This window comes from Triticum aestivum, chromosome 7B (assembly GCF_018294505.1).
Source record: "Triticum aestivum cultivar Chinese Spring chromosome 7B, IWGSC CS RefSeq v2.1, whole genome shotgun sequence".
NCBI lineage: Eukaryota > Viridiplantae > Streptophyta > Magnoliopsida > Poales > Poaceae > Triticum > Triticum aestivum.
This window is the reverse complement of record NC_057813.1, coordinates 80891659-80907976: the sequence shown is the minus strand read 5'-3', so window position 1 is coordinate 80907976 and position 16318 is coordinate 80891659.

Below are 16318 nucleotides of genomic sequence, written 5' to 3'. Positions count from 1 at the left end.
AATATAAAGTGACGTTCTTTCGCATTAAGATTTTGTGTATCCAACCCTAAAAGCGCATGACAACCTCTGCTTCCCTCTGCGAAGGGCCTATCTTTTACTTTATGTCTTTTACTTTATGCAAGAGTCAAGGTGATCTTCACCTTTCCCTTTTTCATTTTATCCTTTGGCAATCACTTTGTGTTAGGGTGATCCTGATATATATATCCAATTGGATGTATGTTAGCATGAACTATTATTGTTGAAATCACCCAAAGGTGAATACGTTTGGAGGCAACATTATAAGCCCCAATCTTTCTCTATGTCTGATTAAAACTTCATAACCACAAGTATTGCGTGAGTGTTAGCAATTGTAGAAGACTATATGATAGTTGAGTATGTGAAGTTTGCTAAATCAAAGCTCTGACATAGACTCTTCCTGAAAGTAAGATGAATTGCAATTGTTTGATGACTAAGAATGAAGTTTGCTAGTTTTCAAGAAAGTTTATGGTCTATGCTTTAACATGTGAATTGCTTGTTACTAGTTCATGAAAAGTTTTATGAGATGAACTACTGTTATGACATATAATCATGCTAGTAAAGGTGATTGAAATTATCATTGATCAAACTTGTGCACCTCTAGCATTCACACTTCATAAATTCTTTCTTTATCATTTACCTACTCGAGGACGAGTAGGAATTAAGCTTGGGGATGCTGATACGTCTCCAACGTATCTATAATTTATGAAGCATTCATGCTATTATATTATCTGTTTTGAATGATTATGGGCTTTATTATACACTTTTATATTACTTTTGGGACTAACCTATTAACCGGAGGCCCAGCCCATATTGCTGTTTTATTGCATGTTTCAGTATTTCGAAGAAAAGAAATATCAAACAGAGTCCAAACAGAATAAAACCTTTGGCAGCGTTATTTTTGGGAAGAATATCACCCAGGAGACTTGGAGTTCACGTCAGAAGAGCCTCGAGGAGCCCACAAGATAGGATGGCGCACCCTCCCTACTGGGCGCGTCCCCCTGTCTCGTGGGCCCCTCGAGCACCTCCCGACCGACTTCTTTTGCCTATATAGTCCCACGTACCCTAAAACATCCACGGAGAAGATAGATCGTAAGTTCCGCCGCCGCAAGCCTCTATAGCCACCAAAAACCTCTCGGGAGCCCTTCTCGGCACCCTGCCGGAGGGGGGATCCTTCATCGGTGGCCATCTTCATCATCCCGGCACTCTCCATGACGAGGAGGGAGTAGTTCACCCTCGGGGCTGAGGGTATGTACCAGTAGCTATGTGTTTGATCTCTCTCTCTCGTGTTCTCTCTCGTGTTCCCTCTATGGCACGATCTTGATGTATCCCGAGCTTTGCTATTGTATTTGGATCTTATGATGTTTCTCCCCCTCTACTCTCTTGTGATGAATTGAGTTTCCCCTTTGAAGTTATCTTATCGGATTGAGTCTTTTATGAGAACACTTGATGTATGTCTTGTCGTACTTATCTGTGGTGACAATGGGATATCATGTGCCTCTTGATGTATGTTTTGGTGACCAACTTGTGGGTTCCGCCCATGAACCTATGCATAGGGGTTGGCACACGTTCTTGACTCTCCGGTACAAACTTTGGGGCACTCTTTGAAGTACTTTGTGTTGGTTGAATAGATGAATCTGAGATTGTGTGATGCATATCGTATAATCATGCCCACAGATACTTGAGGTGACATTGGAGTATCTAGGTGACATTAGGGTTTTGTTTGATTTGTGTCTTAAGGTGTTATTCTAGTACGAACTCTTGAATAGATTGATCCGAAAGAATAACTTTGAGGTGGTTTCGTACCCTACCATAATCTCTATGTTTTTTCTCCGCTATTGGTGGCTTTGGAGTGACTCTTTGTTGCATGTTGAGGGATTGTTATATGATATATCTATGTTATTATTGTTGAGAGAACTTGCACTAGTGAAAGTATGAACCCTAGGCCTTGTTTCCTAGCATTGCAATACTGTTTACGCTCACTTTTATTGCTCGTTACCTTGCTGTTTTTATTATTTCAGATTACAAAAACCTTTATCTACTATCTATTTTGCACTTGTATCACCATCTCTTCGCCGAACTAGTGCACCTATACAATTTACCATTGTATTGGGTGTGTTGGGGACACAAGAGACTCTTTGTTATTTGGTTGCAGGGTTGTTTGAGAGAGACCATCTTCATCCTATGCCTCCTACAGATTGATAAACCTTAGGTCATCCACTTGAGGGAAATTTGCTAATGTCCTACAAACATGTGCACTTGCAGGCCCAACAACGTCTACAAGAAGAAGGTTGTGTAGTAGACATCAAGCTCTTTTCTGGCGCCATTGCCGGGGAGGTTAGCACTTGAAGGTATATCTTAAGATCTTGCAATCGAATCTTTTTGTTTCTTGTTTTATCACTAGTTTAGTTTATAAAAGAAAACTACAAAAAAATGGAGTTAAGTTTGTCTCGTACGCTTCATCTTTTTAATATCTTTCGTGAGTATGATGGAAAGGAAAATTGTGCTCAAGTGCTAGAAGAAGAATGCTTTAAAATGCTTGGTACTAAATCTTTGAATGATGAGAATGATTGCAATGTTGTTAGTATAAACTCCTTGAATATCCATAGTATTAATGATGGTTGCTCTAGTCATGATGAAAATATCTCTTATGAGCATGTCAACTTTTGTGGAGTGCATGTTTGCATGAACACACCAAATAGAGAAGATATTTATTGCAAGAGGCATAAGCATTTAGAAAATAAATGGTTGCATGAAAGGCTAGGTGTGAGTGCTGAAAATTTAAAATTCGTTTTCCGTACTTGTGACCTTTGCAATGAACGTGGTCATTTACATCTCCTATGCAAATTGTTTCATGATCGAATCGTGTCCAAAAATTGTGATGATTTGATCTCCATTGCTCATTACAATGAACTTAGTTTGCTTTTGGGTTATGAAGAATCAAAACGTTTACTTAAGGACCTTCCAGAATTTGCCCATAAGAAATTCCTTGATATTGATCTAGAAAAGATTTATTTGTTTTGTGTGGAGAATTGCATTGAAAATCCTTACATTGCCAATTACCTAAAGAAAAGAAAGCGAATAGAAGATGATGAAAATACTAATGAAAGGGAAGAGACTTCCCAATATCCTCCTATTATTTCTCATGATGAATCAGGTAACGAGGAGGAGCTTTCTATTCAACAAATCTCATCAATAAGGAGCTCAAAGAGGAAGGTTGAACCCACACATAATATGATGAAGAAAAAGAAAAGAAGGAGCAACAAAGGTAGAAAGGTATCCCTCCCAAATGATGTTGCTCCGACTACTCATTGTGATGATGATAATTGCTATACTATTGGTGCCATCAATATTTTTAATGATGATAGTGATTATGCTTATGATATGAAAGGGCCTAAGCTTGGGGAAGCTATGTTTGGTGAGGATGAAATATTTGAGAATATATTTGCTAGAATTAATGTTTGTCCCAAGCTTGGGGATGCTATGTTTAATGAAGATGATATTTTTAACGTCCCAAGTTTTGATATGCAAAGTTGTTATGATGATAGCATGCCTCCTACTTATGATGATTATATTGATGAAAGTGGGTTTGGAAGAGTGTCAACTTTAGGAAGTAGTGATCCCACTATTTTGGAGGATGTTGAATCTCATTGTGATGAATATGAAAGTGGATTTGGAAGAGTGTCAACTTTATTTAATGATTCCACTATCTTGGGAGAGGTTTCAATCGAGAGAACGAAGTTGCTACTTATGATGATTATTCTGATGAAACTTATGCTATAAAAAGTAGTGATGATTATATTTATAAATCTTGTCATGATTATGATTACCCTTTTTCTGAACATTACTCTTTTAATGTGGAAACAATTTTTAGTGTTCAAGTCTCTTATGATACTCTCACTATTCCGAATGAGAAGAATTTTGCTTATGTGGAGAATAGTAAATTTTCTATGCTTGTAGATCATGAAAAGAATGCTTTAGGTGCTGGTTATATTGTTGAATTCATTCATGATGCTACTGAAAATTATTATGAGGGAGGAATATATGCTTGTAGGAATTGCAATAATGTTAATTTTCCTCTCTATGTGCTTAAAATTTTGAAGTTATGCTTGTTGTGCCATCCTATGCTAGTTGATTATTGTTCTCATAAGTTGTTTGCTCACAAAATCCCTATGCATAGGAAGTGGGTTAGACTTAAATGTGCTAGTCATATTCTTCATGATGCTCTCTTTATGTTTCAATTCTTATCTTTTATGTGAGCATCATTGCCATCATCATGCCTAGCTAAAAAGGCATTAAAGGCATCATCTGCCGAAGGATCAAGTCCCGAAGTAAACAGTGGGACTATATCGCTGTTAATTTTTGGCATAAGGGTCAAGTCAAATAGAAACAATCATCAAGTACTACTACTACTATGTCTCATGTGAAGCAAGTCACGGGCAGTCAACCAAGATAAGCCGCTGATGAATCTGTCGGGTCACCAAAATTAAATATCAGTATTTGAAGCCTCGAGATTACTCAAGGAAAAAGTGCTAGTTGGAGCACGTTTCGCTAACAAGTGATGGATTAATACCCTTCTGCAAAGTACTACTGGTACAACCTCATGTGAAGAGCCCAAGTAGCCAAGCCAAGTTGGCCTCATCAGGAAGCAAATCGTATAAAAAAGGCAAGGACGCCGGACGCAGCACAACTGCATTTATTGGGACAGATGTGACTGATGCAAGTTGTTGCCTCTGCTCCCGTCAGATCAAACTCTGCACAAGAGCAAAAGCTGCATCCCTGTAGACTTATTGGGTCGCAGGCGGAGAGGGAAAAAAGGAAAGGAAGGGGACCGAGTCCCTATACAATTTGGCCAGCCATTGCTATTGTCCGCTTTACCAAAATCAATCTATTCGGTGCAACACAGACCGATGCAATCACGGACCAAGGTACTGGATCAATTCTGTCTACAATTTGCTGCGCCCGAAAAAAAGGATACATGGACATGGGTTTTCCAAATCCACCACGACACGGAGAAGGATGCAGTGGTAGCACAGAGCTCGGACCCGGAAGATGAGACGAACAGGGATTTTCGCAGAATAACCGACCCAGAAACGGACTTCGCGAGTCGCCTGAGCCACTGATTCGCCTGCTTCTGCCGATGGGCCGCTTCGGCCGCGCGGCCTTGCTTCACTTGGGGGCCATCAGCCTAAACCACCAGCTGTCTCGCCGTGAAGACTTAAGGATCATCTGTCGTCTACATGAAGCAGGTGTTATTTACCTTATTTATTTTTAAGCACATATTACTTCATCCGAACAAACTACTTTCCCTACCATATTTTATATGCAGGAGAATTATCTATTACAAAAGTGGTATTACACCATGAATATGGAGGCATGCCAACATCATACGACATAGCTGGTCGTCCTTATTCAACGGATTCACGCCCCGGCTTACAACGCCGTGGTTATCTCTCGTGTCCGCGCCGGCTTACAACGAGGAGGACAACTTGCTCGTCCGCACCGGCTTATAATGTCGCGGCCGACTCATCTGTCTGCTCCCGCGGTCGACTCACCCGTGAGTGACTTCAGTTTCACCTAGTGATCATCAACTTCATGGCGGATTATTTCTGGCCTAAACACGTCAGGTGATATCCATCTAAAATATATTTTGTTAGCACATATTATTTTTGTCAAAGGGCAGTTTATCTTTGCCTTGGTCTGCAATATTGTTTATGCAGGACAATTGTTCACTGCAAAAACTATGGCCTTGTCATGGATGTATAGCTCGCGCCACCATTATAATGCACTAGCATCTGACCACACCATCAAGCTCGATGAATATATTTGCAAACCGCCATTCTGTAGACCAGTTTACATCAACATGATGTGCTTAACTCGCCCGTCCACGCCGGCTTATAGCACCGCGGCCCACTCAGCTATCTGTGCCGCCTCTGATGTTGCAGTCGTCCTTGTCGTCCGTCTCTCGCGGCCTGGTCTACATCAACATACCGGGCCGCACCTGTCCGCGTGAGCTGTTTATTGAGTATGAGCAAGTCACAGCTTGGGTAGCCCGGTTTTCTTTCAACAAAATGGAGGCACATTATCATATGCTATCAACCGCCGTCTGCACTGGGTGGCTCAATGGGCAGGTGCATAAGTCGCCGCCACTACAGTTTGGTTAACTTCAAATCGCCAGTTGAAAGGAACCATTGGCCGAGTTGCTGACATGGCTCATACGGGATCATTTATAACCCGCCGCAGTCACCTCAACCTTCTGTGGATTCACATTGCGCTATCAACGCCAATGATATGCACCTTCTGCTATGGTCAACTATGGAGAATCTCAAGACGACTCCTCGAGCCGCCTTGAGACTTGGGGGCTAGGATGACATGGCTCAGTAAATGATTGCCAGTTTAAAGAAGATTCAAGAACTCCGGGTCAGTGGAGGGAAGATAACCCAGTCTCGGAGGATACTGCCCTATTGGGGAAAATTTGAAGGCCGTCAGAGAATCTCCGACTTAAAAAGAAGGATTCCAGTTCAAGGGAAACTTATCTCCCACAAAGCTCTGAAGCTCTCAAATCTAGTTTAAAGTTCCGGTTCAAAAAGAATTAATCTCTCACAAGTTCGAGTTCTCAGAAAAACTAAAGGTTGCCAAAGAGAACTTGCTGCCATGATGTGCGGTTCAGACATGGGTATCCTGCCTTACGGTTTATCTTATTATGGTCATTTGGGGGCTTCCTGCTCATCAAGCATAGCTGTCGGTACCCTCTTGATCGGTGCAATGACAAAACCTATATGATCACTTGGGGGCTTCCTGTTCAAATATAGGTCATATTCGAACCAAAGAGAACATAGTTGTCGGTACCCTCTTGATCGGCACACTGCCAAGCTCACTAGGGGGCTTCTTGATCGTATTCATATCATAGCTCAACCCCTTTTGGGTCCGACTTTGATCGTATTCGAATCAAAGTCATTAAAAAACTCTCAAGGTCATTTGGGGGCTTCCTGTTCAAACATAGGTCGTATTCGAACCAAAGAGAACATAGCTGTCGGTACCCTCTTGATCGGCGCAACGCCAAAGCCACTGGGGGCTACATGATCGTATTTGAATCCTAGCTTAACCCCTTTGGAACAGTTTACTGATCGTATTCGAATCAGAAGCCTCAATTTTTCTTTCTATTTGGCTTATGTTTTTGAAAGCAATCTTTTGAGTTTGTCTTGAGACTTTTTTGCTCATATATGTGGTTTCGATTAACCGGCTTGACTTTGGATGATAAGTCACCATCATATAACAATCATAAACATTTGGAAGTGTTGGCTTCTAAAGATTGAGTTATCACCCTCACTGTTCGGGTCACATAAATCGGCAGTACAAATTCAATATCACAGTGGTTATATGTGAGATATTATGACCCGCCCTGTGGTAAACCACCCGGATTGATTTTGGATGATAAGTCGCCAACATATGACAACCATAAACATTTGGAAGTTTTTGGCTTCTAAAGATTGGGTTATCACGCTTACTGCACAGGTGTCATAAGCTGGCAGTACGATTCAATATCACAGGTATGATATTGTTTATACATGATTATGCTTAAACCGGCCCTAGCTATGGACTTTAAGGCGCCGGTATATTTTGGATTGCGCCATTGGAATCATGCGCTTATCAATCATTGGATTATTGCCCTTATTGGATATGGCGATGTAAGCCGGCAGTATGAGCCAATTTCTATAGGTACATTTCCCTGATTATATAAATATGCGAGGTTGGATAACCCTCCCTGGCTTTTGATGTTAAGTCGCCAGTATGTTTAGGCTTGAATGGCCTTAATCCTAGTCTTTTCCATAATTGCATAAAGACTATATTATATTTGGGTTGTTACCCGCCCTGGCTTTGACGTGAAGTTGCCAGGGCATATGTTGTTTAAACTCTGTGCAGGATTTGCAGAAATATGACTTATATAAATGGTTAAGTTCAAGCTCATTATCAAAATTAATGCTTCAAAATGACTATCCATTCCGGATTTTCTCAAATGCTATAAGCCGCCAGGTTATGAAATTCGGGCTTACAATGAATGTGCATTAAGTCGCCATCGGCCAAGAGCCGCTAAGTATTTGAACTTCGGATCTACTTGTCAACCGATAAGGTATTCAAATTTCTAATAGCCAAAACTCGGCTGGATTTTCATGATGATATTGAATGATTGAGGTTTTTCATACCAGATTATATTATTCAAATCTTGAGTAGCCAACATGGCTGGATTTTTATTATGGTTATCAATATTACGATGGAGGTCTTTAAAGTCGCTTCGACGCAAAGGCTATTATTTTATCAATGGATATGATTTATTCTACAATAGATGGAATAGTCTCGAGTCGGTGCAGGCTTACGACCCAGCACTTGGCGGCAGGGCCGGCCCTGAGGGGGGGGCAGGGGGGCGGCCGCCCCGGGCCCCAAGGTGGAGGGGCCCCCGAGTATGTATTTTCTTGCATTAGGCCTATTTTGTGGCTGAAGTAAAAAAAGATCATTGGTGCGGCTGGCCCATCGCCAAGTAGTTGCGGCTTTCCGATGGAGTGCCAGATACGATCGCCATAACTCACGCATCGACTTCGGGGATCCAGTCCAGGAACCTACGCATGCAGCAACATCACGCACGCAGCAGCCATTGCCTTCCCCCCTCACGCCCAGATCATCATGGCAGATGAACCAGGAGAGCTCGCTCAAGGACGAGGCTCGGATCTAACGAACGCGGTGCACGCCGGATCGGAGATCAGTGGCGGACCGGTGCTGTTGTTTGTAGTTTATAGAGGTGAGTATTGTCGGCCGGTCTACATCTTCCACTGTTGGTATAATAATTAATCTTTCTGGTTGTGCAGTTTAGTATTGATATTCATGTGGTGGTATAGATCTCAAAGGATCAAGCGAAGAACAAGGTTCTGGATGCTGGCGATTGATTTATATATGAACTGAGCAATGACGGCACAATTTGGTAATTAACTCTTAATTTAGTCATTTGCACAACCCGCTAGGTGGGAGTAACTTAATTTGAACTTTCTCGCAGCACTATAGATTTAATTTTTAAAGATATGAAGGTATTTAATTTGTGAAGATACGAAGGAATATTTTCTACATCACTCGTATGAATTTTCCTCATCTATCGAATTTCTCAGATACTCCTATTTGTAGTAATAGTCTTACCATATAGTCACTTTAAGAAGTCAAACTGTGAACCCAACTATGCATTTTGGATGCAAATTGTTTTAAGATTTTTCATACAATAATATACTCCTGCGGTGGTTGTAGTTCAAGCATGACATTAAACAACACATTGCAACAAACATCATTGTCTATTTTCTCCATAGCCCATTATTTCGATGCTTATGTTAAGGGCGCCCATTTTTTATTTCGCCCCGGGCCCCCGAAATGTCAGGACCGGCCCTGCTTGGGGGCTACATTATTCAAATTGAGATTACATCAAAGATGCAAGTCCCATGTCACTGCCAGCATGCACCATGGAACTTGGGGGCTAATGCAAAGTCATTTTTTTCCTCACTTTATTGAAGACCCGACTCATCACATTGTAATGAGCCGATCCTTGGGGGATGCCAATTGCTCTTGCCAAAAAATTCAAAGTACACAAGCCTTAATCCATTATGTTGAAAGATCCACTACTCAGTTGGTCGAGAACAAAGCTCTTTAACCTTGTGGACGTGGGTTCAAGCCCCATGGAGGAGATTATATCATACGGTGTTATTATCAATAAATTATATACAAAGTCCCAGCTTAGTATTATCTTACTGAGCCGACCCTTGGGGGCTACACGTTGTTGTTCAAGTTTACATGGTTATATCTACAAAGTCCCTGCTCATTATTGCATAATGACCCCGCCCTTGGGGGCTACACTGATTGAAGTTTTCATGAGCATAAGGCAATTACAAGTCCCAGGTTGCTGCAAGCATGACAACCCAACACTTGGGGGCTACAGGTGATATGCATGTAAGGGAGAAAAAATCTTCAAATTCTCAATTTGGAGTAGACCAGATTAACCCGGTGTCTGCAACAATCATGACCCGACATCATTTATTTATAACCCGACAATTTTGGCAATCATAAATCGGCAAGATCTACATCTTTAAGCCGGCTGAATATCAGTTGAATATTTCAAGACCAATATTTTTGTCAAGTCGAAGCATTGAAGGCCGACTCAAATAGATTATTTCTTATAATACTTCTCTACAAGAGTCAATGTCAGCAAATTGGTTATGAAGCTGGCCTATTGACCCAGATTTTTTAGAAGAAGTGCCTGGATTTTTTGCATTGGCAAAGTTTGGACATATCTGTTAAAGGAGATTTGCTATAAGATCTTGAGCATGCATGTAGGAGGAAATGACAAGGACTTAAGGATGATCAGGTGCCGGTTCAGGAAAATATTTAACCCGGAACATAACCTATCAAGTTTGTTCTTGTGTTTATTTTACAGGATCAGTTTAACATGGATAAATCCAAATTAAACTGGGGGCTAATGTCGGGGATATACCCCGCGGTATGACCCGGCTGGAAGTATGACCCGGCCGGGCTTGGCATTTTCATTGGTAACTCACTGGTCTGACGACTCACGAGCCTGGCGACTCACAGATGGCCCTGACAGCGGTTCAGATAGAAGACAAGGCCCAAGGCCCAGAAGGCCGGCTCATGCTACGGTGGGCCGGCTTAAGAGAAAAGGCATAAGGAATATTCTCCTACAAAGGAAGTAAGACTAGGACTCCACTTGTAATAGAGTAATCCTAATCCTACTAGGACTAGTCATGTAACCCGCCCCTTCAACTTATATAAGGAGGGGCGGGGCTCTCCAAAGAGGGACAAGCAACAAGAAACAATCAATAGGGCTAGACACAACTAGAGGAGAGCCGGTTTACAGCGACTCCCTCGTGATGATAATGAGACCTAGCCTCAAACAGCATGTTGGGTTGTTACTAGATGATGTTTCCCGGGGCCCGAAGCTGTCTAAACCCTTGTCTTGTGTTGTGCTTCTCGATTCCGCTCAACCCCTCTCAAGCTACCACATAGATGTGTTGGCCTCGCGACTAAGTCCTCACATTAGGACATCTGACGTGTTAATTCCACGACAAGTTATATTCGGTTCTCCTGACAACTTCAGAAGCGAAGAATTAATCTCCGACATCGCTCCATTCCGAAGCGGCTATCATGCACTGCTCGAAAGAGCGGCCTTCGCTCGCTTCAACGCAGTATCGCACTACACCTACCTTAAACTCAAGATGCCCGGTCCACGCGGTGTCATCACAGTTAGCAGAAACACTGAGCATTCCTTACGTGCAGAAGAATATATGGCGGCTCTAGCAGCCGAACACTAAGCGGCCTCTTCAACCAGAATACATGATCGGTCGTCAAGACCACAGACATGGCTAGACGAGTCCGGTGCACCGCCGGTGGTAATAGCCCAGATAAACCTGAGCCGGGGTCTATAGATATACCCCCATAGGTGGTGCTAGGGGCTACAAACATGTAGCAAAGCCCATAGTTCGGCTTGACCCTATTAATATAACAATATATTGAATTTTCATGATTCATTGAGAATAACCAACTTATCACACAATTACCCTAGACTCTTTTACCTGAGTTTTCCATTTTTTGCAGATGACCATCGTGCTACACCCTTCCAGGATACGGCACAACGGAGACAAAGGTGCAGACGTGTAGTAGGACCCGCTCAAAGGTTTCTCTTTATATTAAGCCCCTGTGTAAACCTTCTTTAATGTCTCTTGTTGTTTGATATCCCCCGGGTACTCAATACACCCACGAGGGATACTGGCGTTATTGGCATTTCGCCACGTCAGATTAATGCGCGTACCTAGTAATTCGGGGTTCATTATTGAGGGCGTTACTCAGCCCAGTATATGCTACAAAGTCCGAATACCTTCGGGAGTGTTCGGCGTCGCGAGTTTGGCCTTATATGCATCAGCTCCGAATCATGTCTTTGGTCAAATGTTGGGTTTGCCCGGCTCCTGGGTTTTCTACCTTACATTCCGTTTTATTGGCTAAGGCTGCCAAAGGAGAACTACTGCGATTGTGCCCTGGTTATTCTAGACGAGCACCTCAGTAGAGAAAGCCGAAAACTGACTGTCATGATACAGCGAGAGACTGGTCAACCACTCGATGACTCAGCGGAATCTTCGGGATTCCTCTGCATTAACGAAGGACTGGTTTCCCGGTCATGTACGTATGCACACCGAATTCAGATGAACACGGAAGTACCAGGGGCTATATAGTAGCCCCACTATCAAACTCCTATGGCTAAGTGAAAGTGTTAAAGCAATATAGTCTGATTGCCTAGTTCGACGTGCGATCACCTCCTTAATGGACCAAGACGTTGGATCAAGTGTGATTACGTGCCTTTTTCGAACACCCCCGCATTGTATGTGTGGGGGCTGAAGCCGACGAGTGCAAACTTTCAGGTTAGATACGTACATCAACGGCCGCATAGGAGGCACTACAATACTTTCGGGCAAAAAGTATAAAAACAGTCTCTATAATCAAAATAGCATTGTTTTTACAATCAAGATAAATGTCACTCGAACATGATACTCTTCGAGCATTGAGCCTCTATTAAACGGGTGCCTTCTAGGACTTGCTCAAAAAAGTGCTCGGTCGGGTCCTGGCTTCCCGCCGAACCCCGGGTTGCAATGCCGGTGGCCTCCATATCTGCCCAATATGTCTTAACACGAGCAAGAGCCATCCGCGCACCCTCTATGCACGCCGACCTCTTCACAGCATCGATACGCGATGCAGCACCAAGGAATTGTTGCACTAAACCAAAATAACTGTCCGGCCTTGGCCCCTTCGGCCATAGATGGTCTACGACAGACCTCATGGCAAGTCCGGACAACCTATGGAGCTCGGCCCATGCGGCCATCCTTTCATTCAATGGCAGCGGACGTGTTGGGGAACTGAACTGCGACCAGAATAACCTTTCTACCTCATGATCTTTCCAATCTTTGAAAAACTCAGTCACATCAGCAGTACTCTTTGCCAGGTCCACATACGCGTCTGCAGCACTCCATAACTGGTCCAGAGGAGCATACTTTGGATCTCCGAACTTCATCAGCAACAAAAAGGGCTTCCCAGCCGTGATATCTCCGGCTTGTCGAAGCTCCTCCCGTGTAGCTCTGATTTTAGAGCACGTTTCCTTGGCTACCCCAAAGGCCTTCTTCAGGTCAGCCGCTTTCTCTTGGCTCTCCTTTTCAAGGAGCTCATATCGGTCGGCGGCATCTCTCAGCTCAACAGCCATCTTGGCTATTTTATCTTCGTTCCGGCGATGACCAGCCTGTTCGGCTCTCAACTCTTCGGCTACGTTTAGGGCAGCCGCATCACTTATCCTGGCTTGCTCTTTGGCTAGGGCAAATTCCGCCCGAAGGGCCTCCACGGCAGCAGCGCTATCTGCAGCCACAACATATTATAGATACTAGCATCATGCTCCTCTTAATATTAGCTGACAAAAAAAGATAAGCAGCACATACCCTGTGCCTCGTCAAGCCGCTTGTTCACAAGCGCGATGTCGGCATCCGCCACATCAAGCTATCGCCTTAGTTCGGCGAACCCAGCAGTCTGGTCAACCGCCGGACACTTAGCCGTCTGCACATAACGCAGCGCGATCATTACTTGGGAGTATGATCCTCCGTTTGCCGCCTTGGGCTGGCAACCAGAGTCTTAGGGGCTACTATCTACACAGAGCACACCTAGCGTGTGCGGTATAGCTGAAAGTTTACATATTTCTTTGCGTACCTCAAAGCCTTTGAGCAGGCTTGTAAAAGCTTCATTCAACCCACCTTTGGCGGATGAAATTCTCTCAAACACCATACTCATTAAAGCATGGTGCGCCTTGGATATAGTCGCTCGCTTCAGAAGGCCCATCAGTGTGTTTGGCCTGGTGCCGGACAATCCCGGACTCTTCTTGTTGCTCTCCCTGGGAGCCGAATACTCCGGGCTTCGGGCGGCCGAAGCATTAACTTCTAGCCTTAGTGGATCAGTAGAAATCCTCTGTGACGACACCTCAGGTTCATCTGCCCCATGGGGCGTGGAGGCAGGAGGAGGCGTTTCGCTCTCCATCATCTCCGGAAGAAGGTCCCAGAAGAAGAACTCTGTTGAGAAGGACTATGATCCGGACTGCAAGATAGGTCTCGGTTATTATTCCCAGAGATAAAGCAGGACATACTTTATCACAATACCTTTTTACTTACAGCTTGGTGGAGGGCTGGCCTGTTGGCGGGCGCTGCGCGGTGAGGACGCCCTCTGGGGAAGGGCTCCCCGGCGAGGGTTTCTTCCCTTATTTGGACACCTCCGTTTCCAAGTCTTCGGTGGTGGCCCTTTTCTTCCCACGGGGGGAGGGAACTTTAGATTCACCTCCCCGATTATCCTCCTTCGTGGAGACATTAATTTGCCCGGTTTGGATGTGCGATGTATGAAGCTCGCTTTTAGCTTCTCTACTCTTCCCTTCATCCTTCCCCGACGACACTTGATATGGTGCACGTTTAAGCATCCTGGTTAATGCAGGATTCGGCAAGCCTTCGGGAAGCGGGGCCGGACACCTGATCCTCTCCACCTTATTTAGCCAATCCTGGCCACGGATAGTTTTCAGAATAATGTTATAATATACATGAACAGCGTGTTCGGTTGCAGAGTTACTTACTTTGGTATCTGGACGATTGTAGTTCAAGCCCACATCCTCGGTGGTGTCCGGACACTTTATTCGTGATCCGAAGAATAGCCGATACATCCCTTCGAGCGTCATGCCGAAGAAGTGCTGAATAGTTCACGGTCCTTCTGGGTTGAACTCCCACATCCGGAGAGGTCGACGTTTGCATGGCAGGACCCGACGGACTAGCATTACCTGAATTATTTTGATGAGGCTGACATCCCTCTCAAGAAGATCCCGAATGCGGCTCTGCAATGTCGGTACATCATTTGCAGGCCCCCAGTCCAATCCCTCGTTGACCCATGACGCCAGTTTGGGTGGAGGGCCCGAGCGGAAGGCAGGGGCGGCCGCCCACTTTGTGCCTCGGGGAGCTGTGATATAGAACCACCTCATAAATCATACACCTCCGGGAAGGAACTTTCTGGCCATGGGGCATCGGAGCTTTTGCTTATTATAGCGCCTCCGCACTCTGCTTGTCGCCCATCGATCACCTTCGGCTTTACATTGAAGGTCTTGAGCCATAGACCGAAGTGTGGGGTGATGTGGAGGAAGGCTTCGCACACGACGATAAATGACGAGATGTGAAGGATGGAATCTGGAGCTAGATCGTGAAAATCTAGCCCGTAATAGAACATGAGCCCCCTCACAAAGGGATCAAGACTAAAGCCTAAGCCTCGGAGGAAGTGGGAAACAAATACAACGCTCTCGTTGTGTTCGGGAGTGGGGATGACCTGCCCTTGGGCAGGAAGCCTGTGCTGGATTTTGGCGGTCAGATACCTGGCCTCCCTGAGCTTCTCGATGTCCTCCTCTGTGACAGAGGAGGCCATCCACCGACCTTGAAGGTTGGGTCCGGACATGATTGAAGGTCCGAAGTGCTTAAGCCTGAGCTTTGGGTGTTGGAACTCAAGGTGGGGGAAGGAGCAAGCGTGGGAAGAAAGGGACGGGCCTCGGTCCCTCTATAAAGGGGGTGAATATCAAGCGTCCTCAGCGTGACCGTTTGGGACTTGCCTAAAATTCAGGAGTCATACCAACAGGCGTAGTTGGGTTACCCACGCCCATATTGATGAGAATCCTGCGATAAGGGGAACACGATCTCTGCTTCGACAAGACGTGCCAATAAAACCGCCTCGCAACACGTGTAGTGGCAGGCTGGGAAAAACGATTCGTAGTGACCGGGCTATGGCGTGATGTCACGCTAGGAAAAGCTGTCAGCAGATTGGATTTGTGGAATATTATGCTCTCTGCGGTGGTATGTGGAATTTATTTTGCAGAGCCGGACACGATTCATGTGTTCGAAGTTTATCTTGGAGTATTCGGAGATGGAACCCGCCTTGCAATGCCGAAGACAATCTGCGCGCCGGACTCATCGTCATTGAATCCTGGTTCAGGGGCTACTGAGGGAGTCCTGGATTAGGGGGTATTCGGACAGCCGGACTATATACTTTGGTCGGACTGTTGGACTATGAAGATACAAGACTGAAGACTTCGTCCTGTGTCTGGATGGGACTCTCCTTTGCGTCGAAGGCAAGCTTGGCGATTCGGATGTGTAGATCTCCTTCTCTGTAACCGACTCTGTGTAACCCTAGCCCCCTTCGGTGTCTATATAAA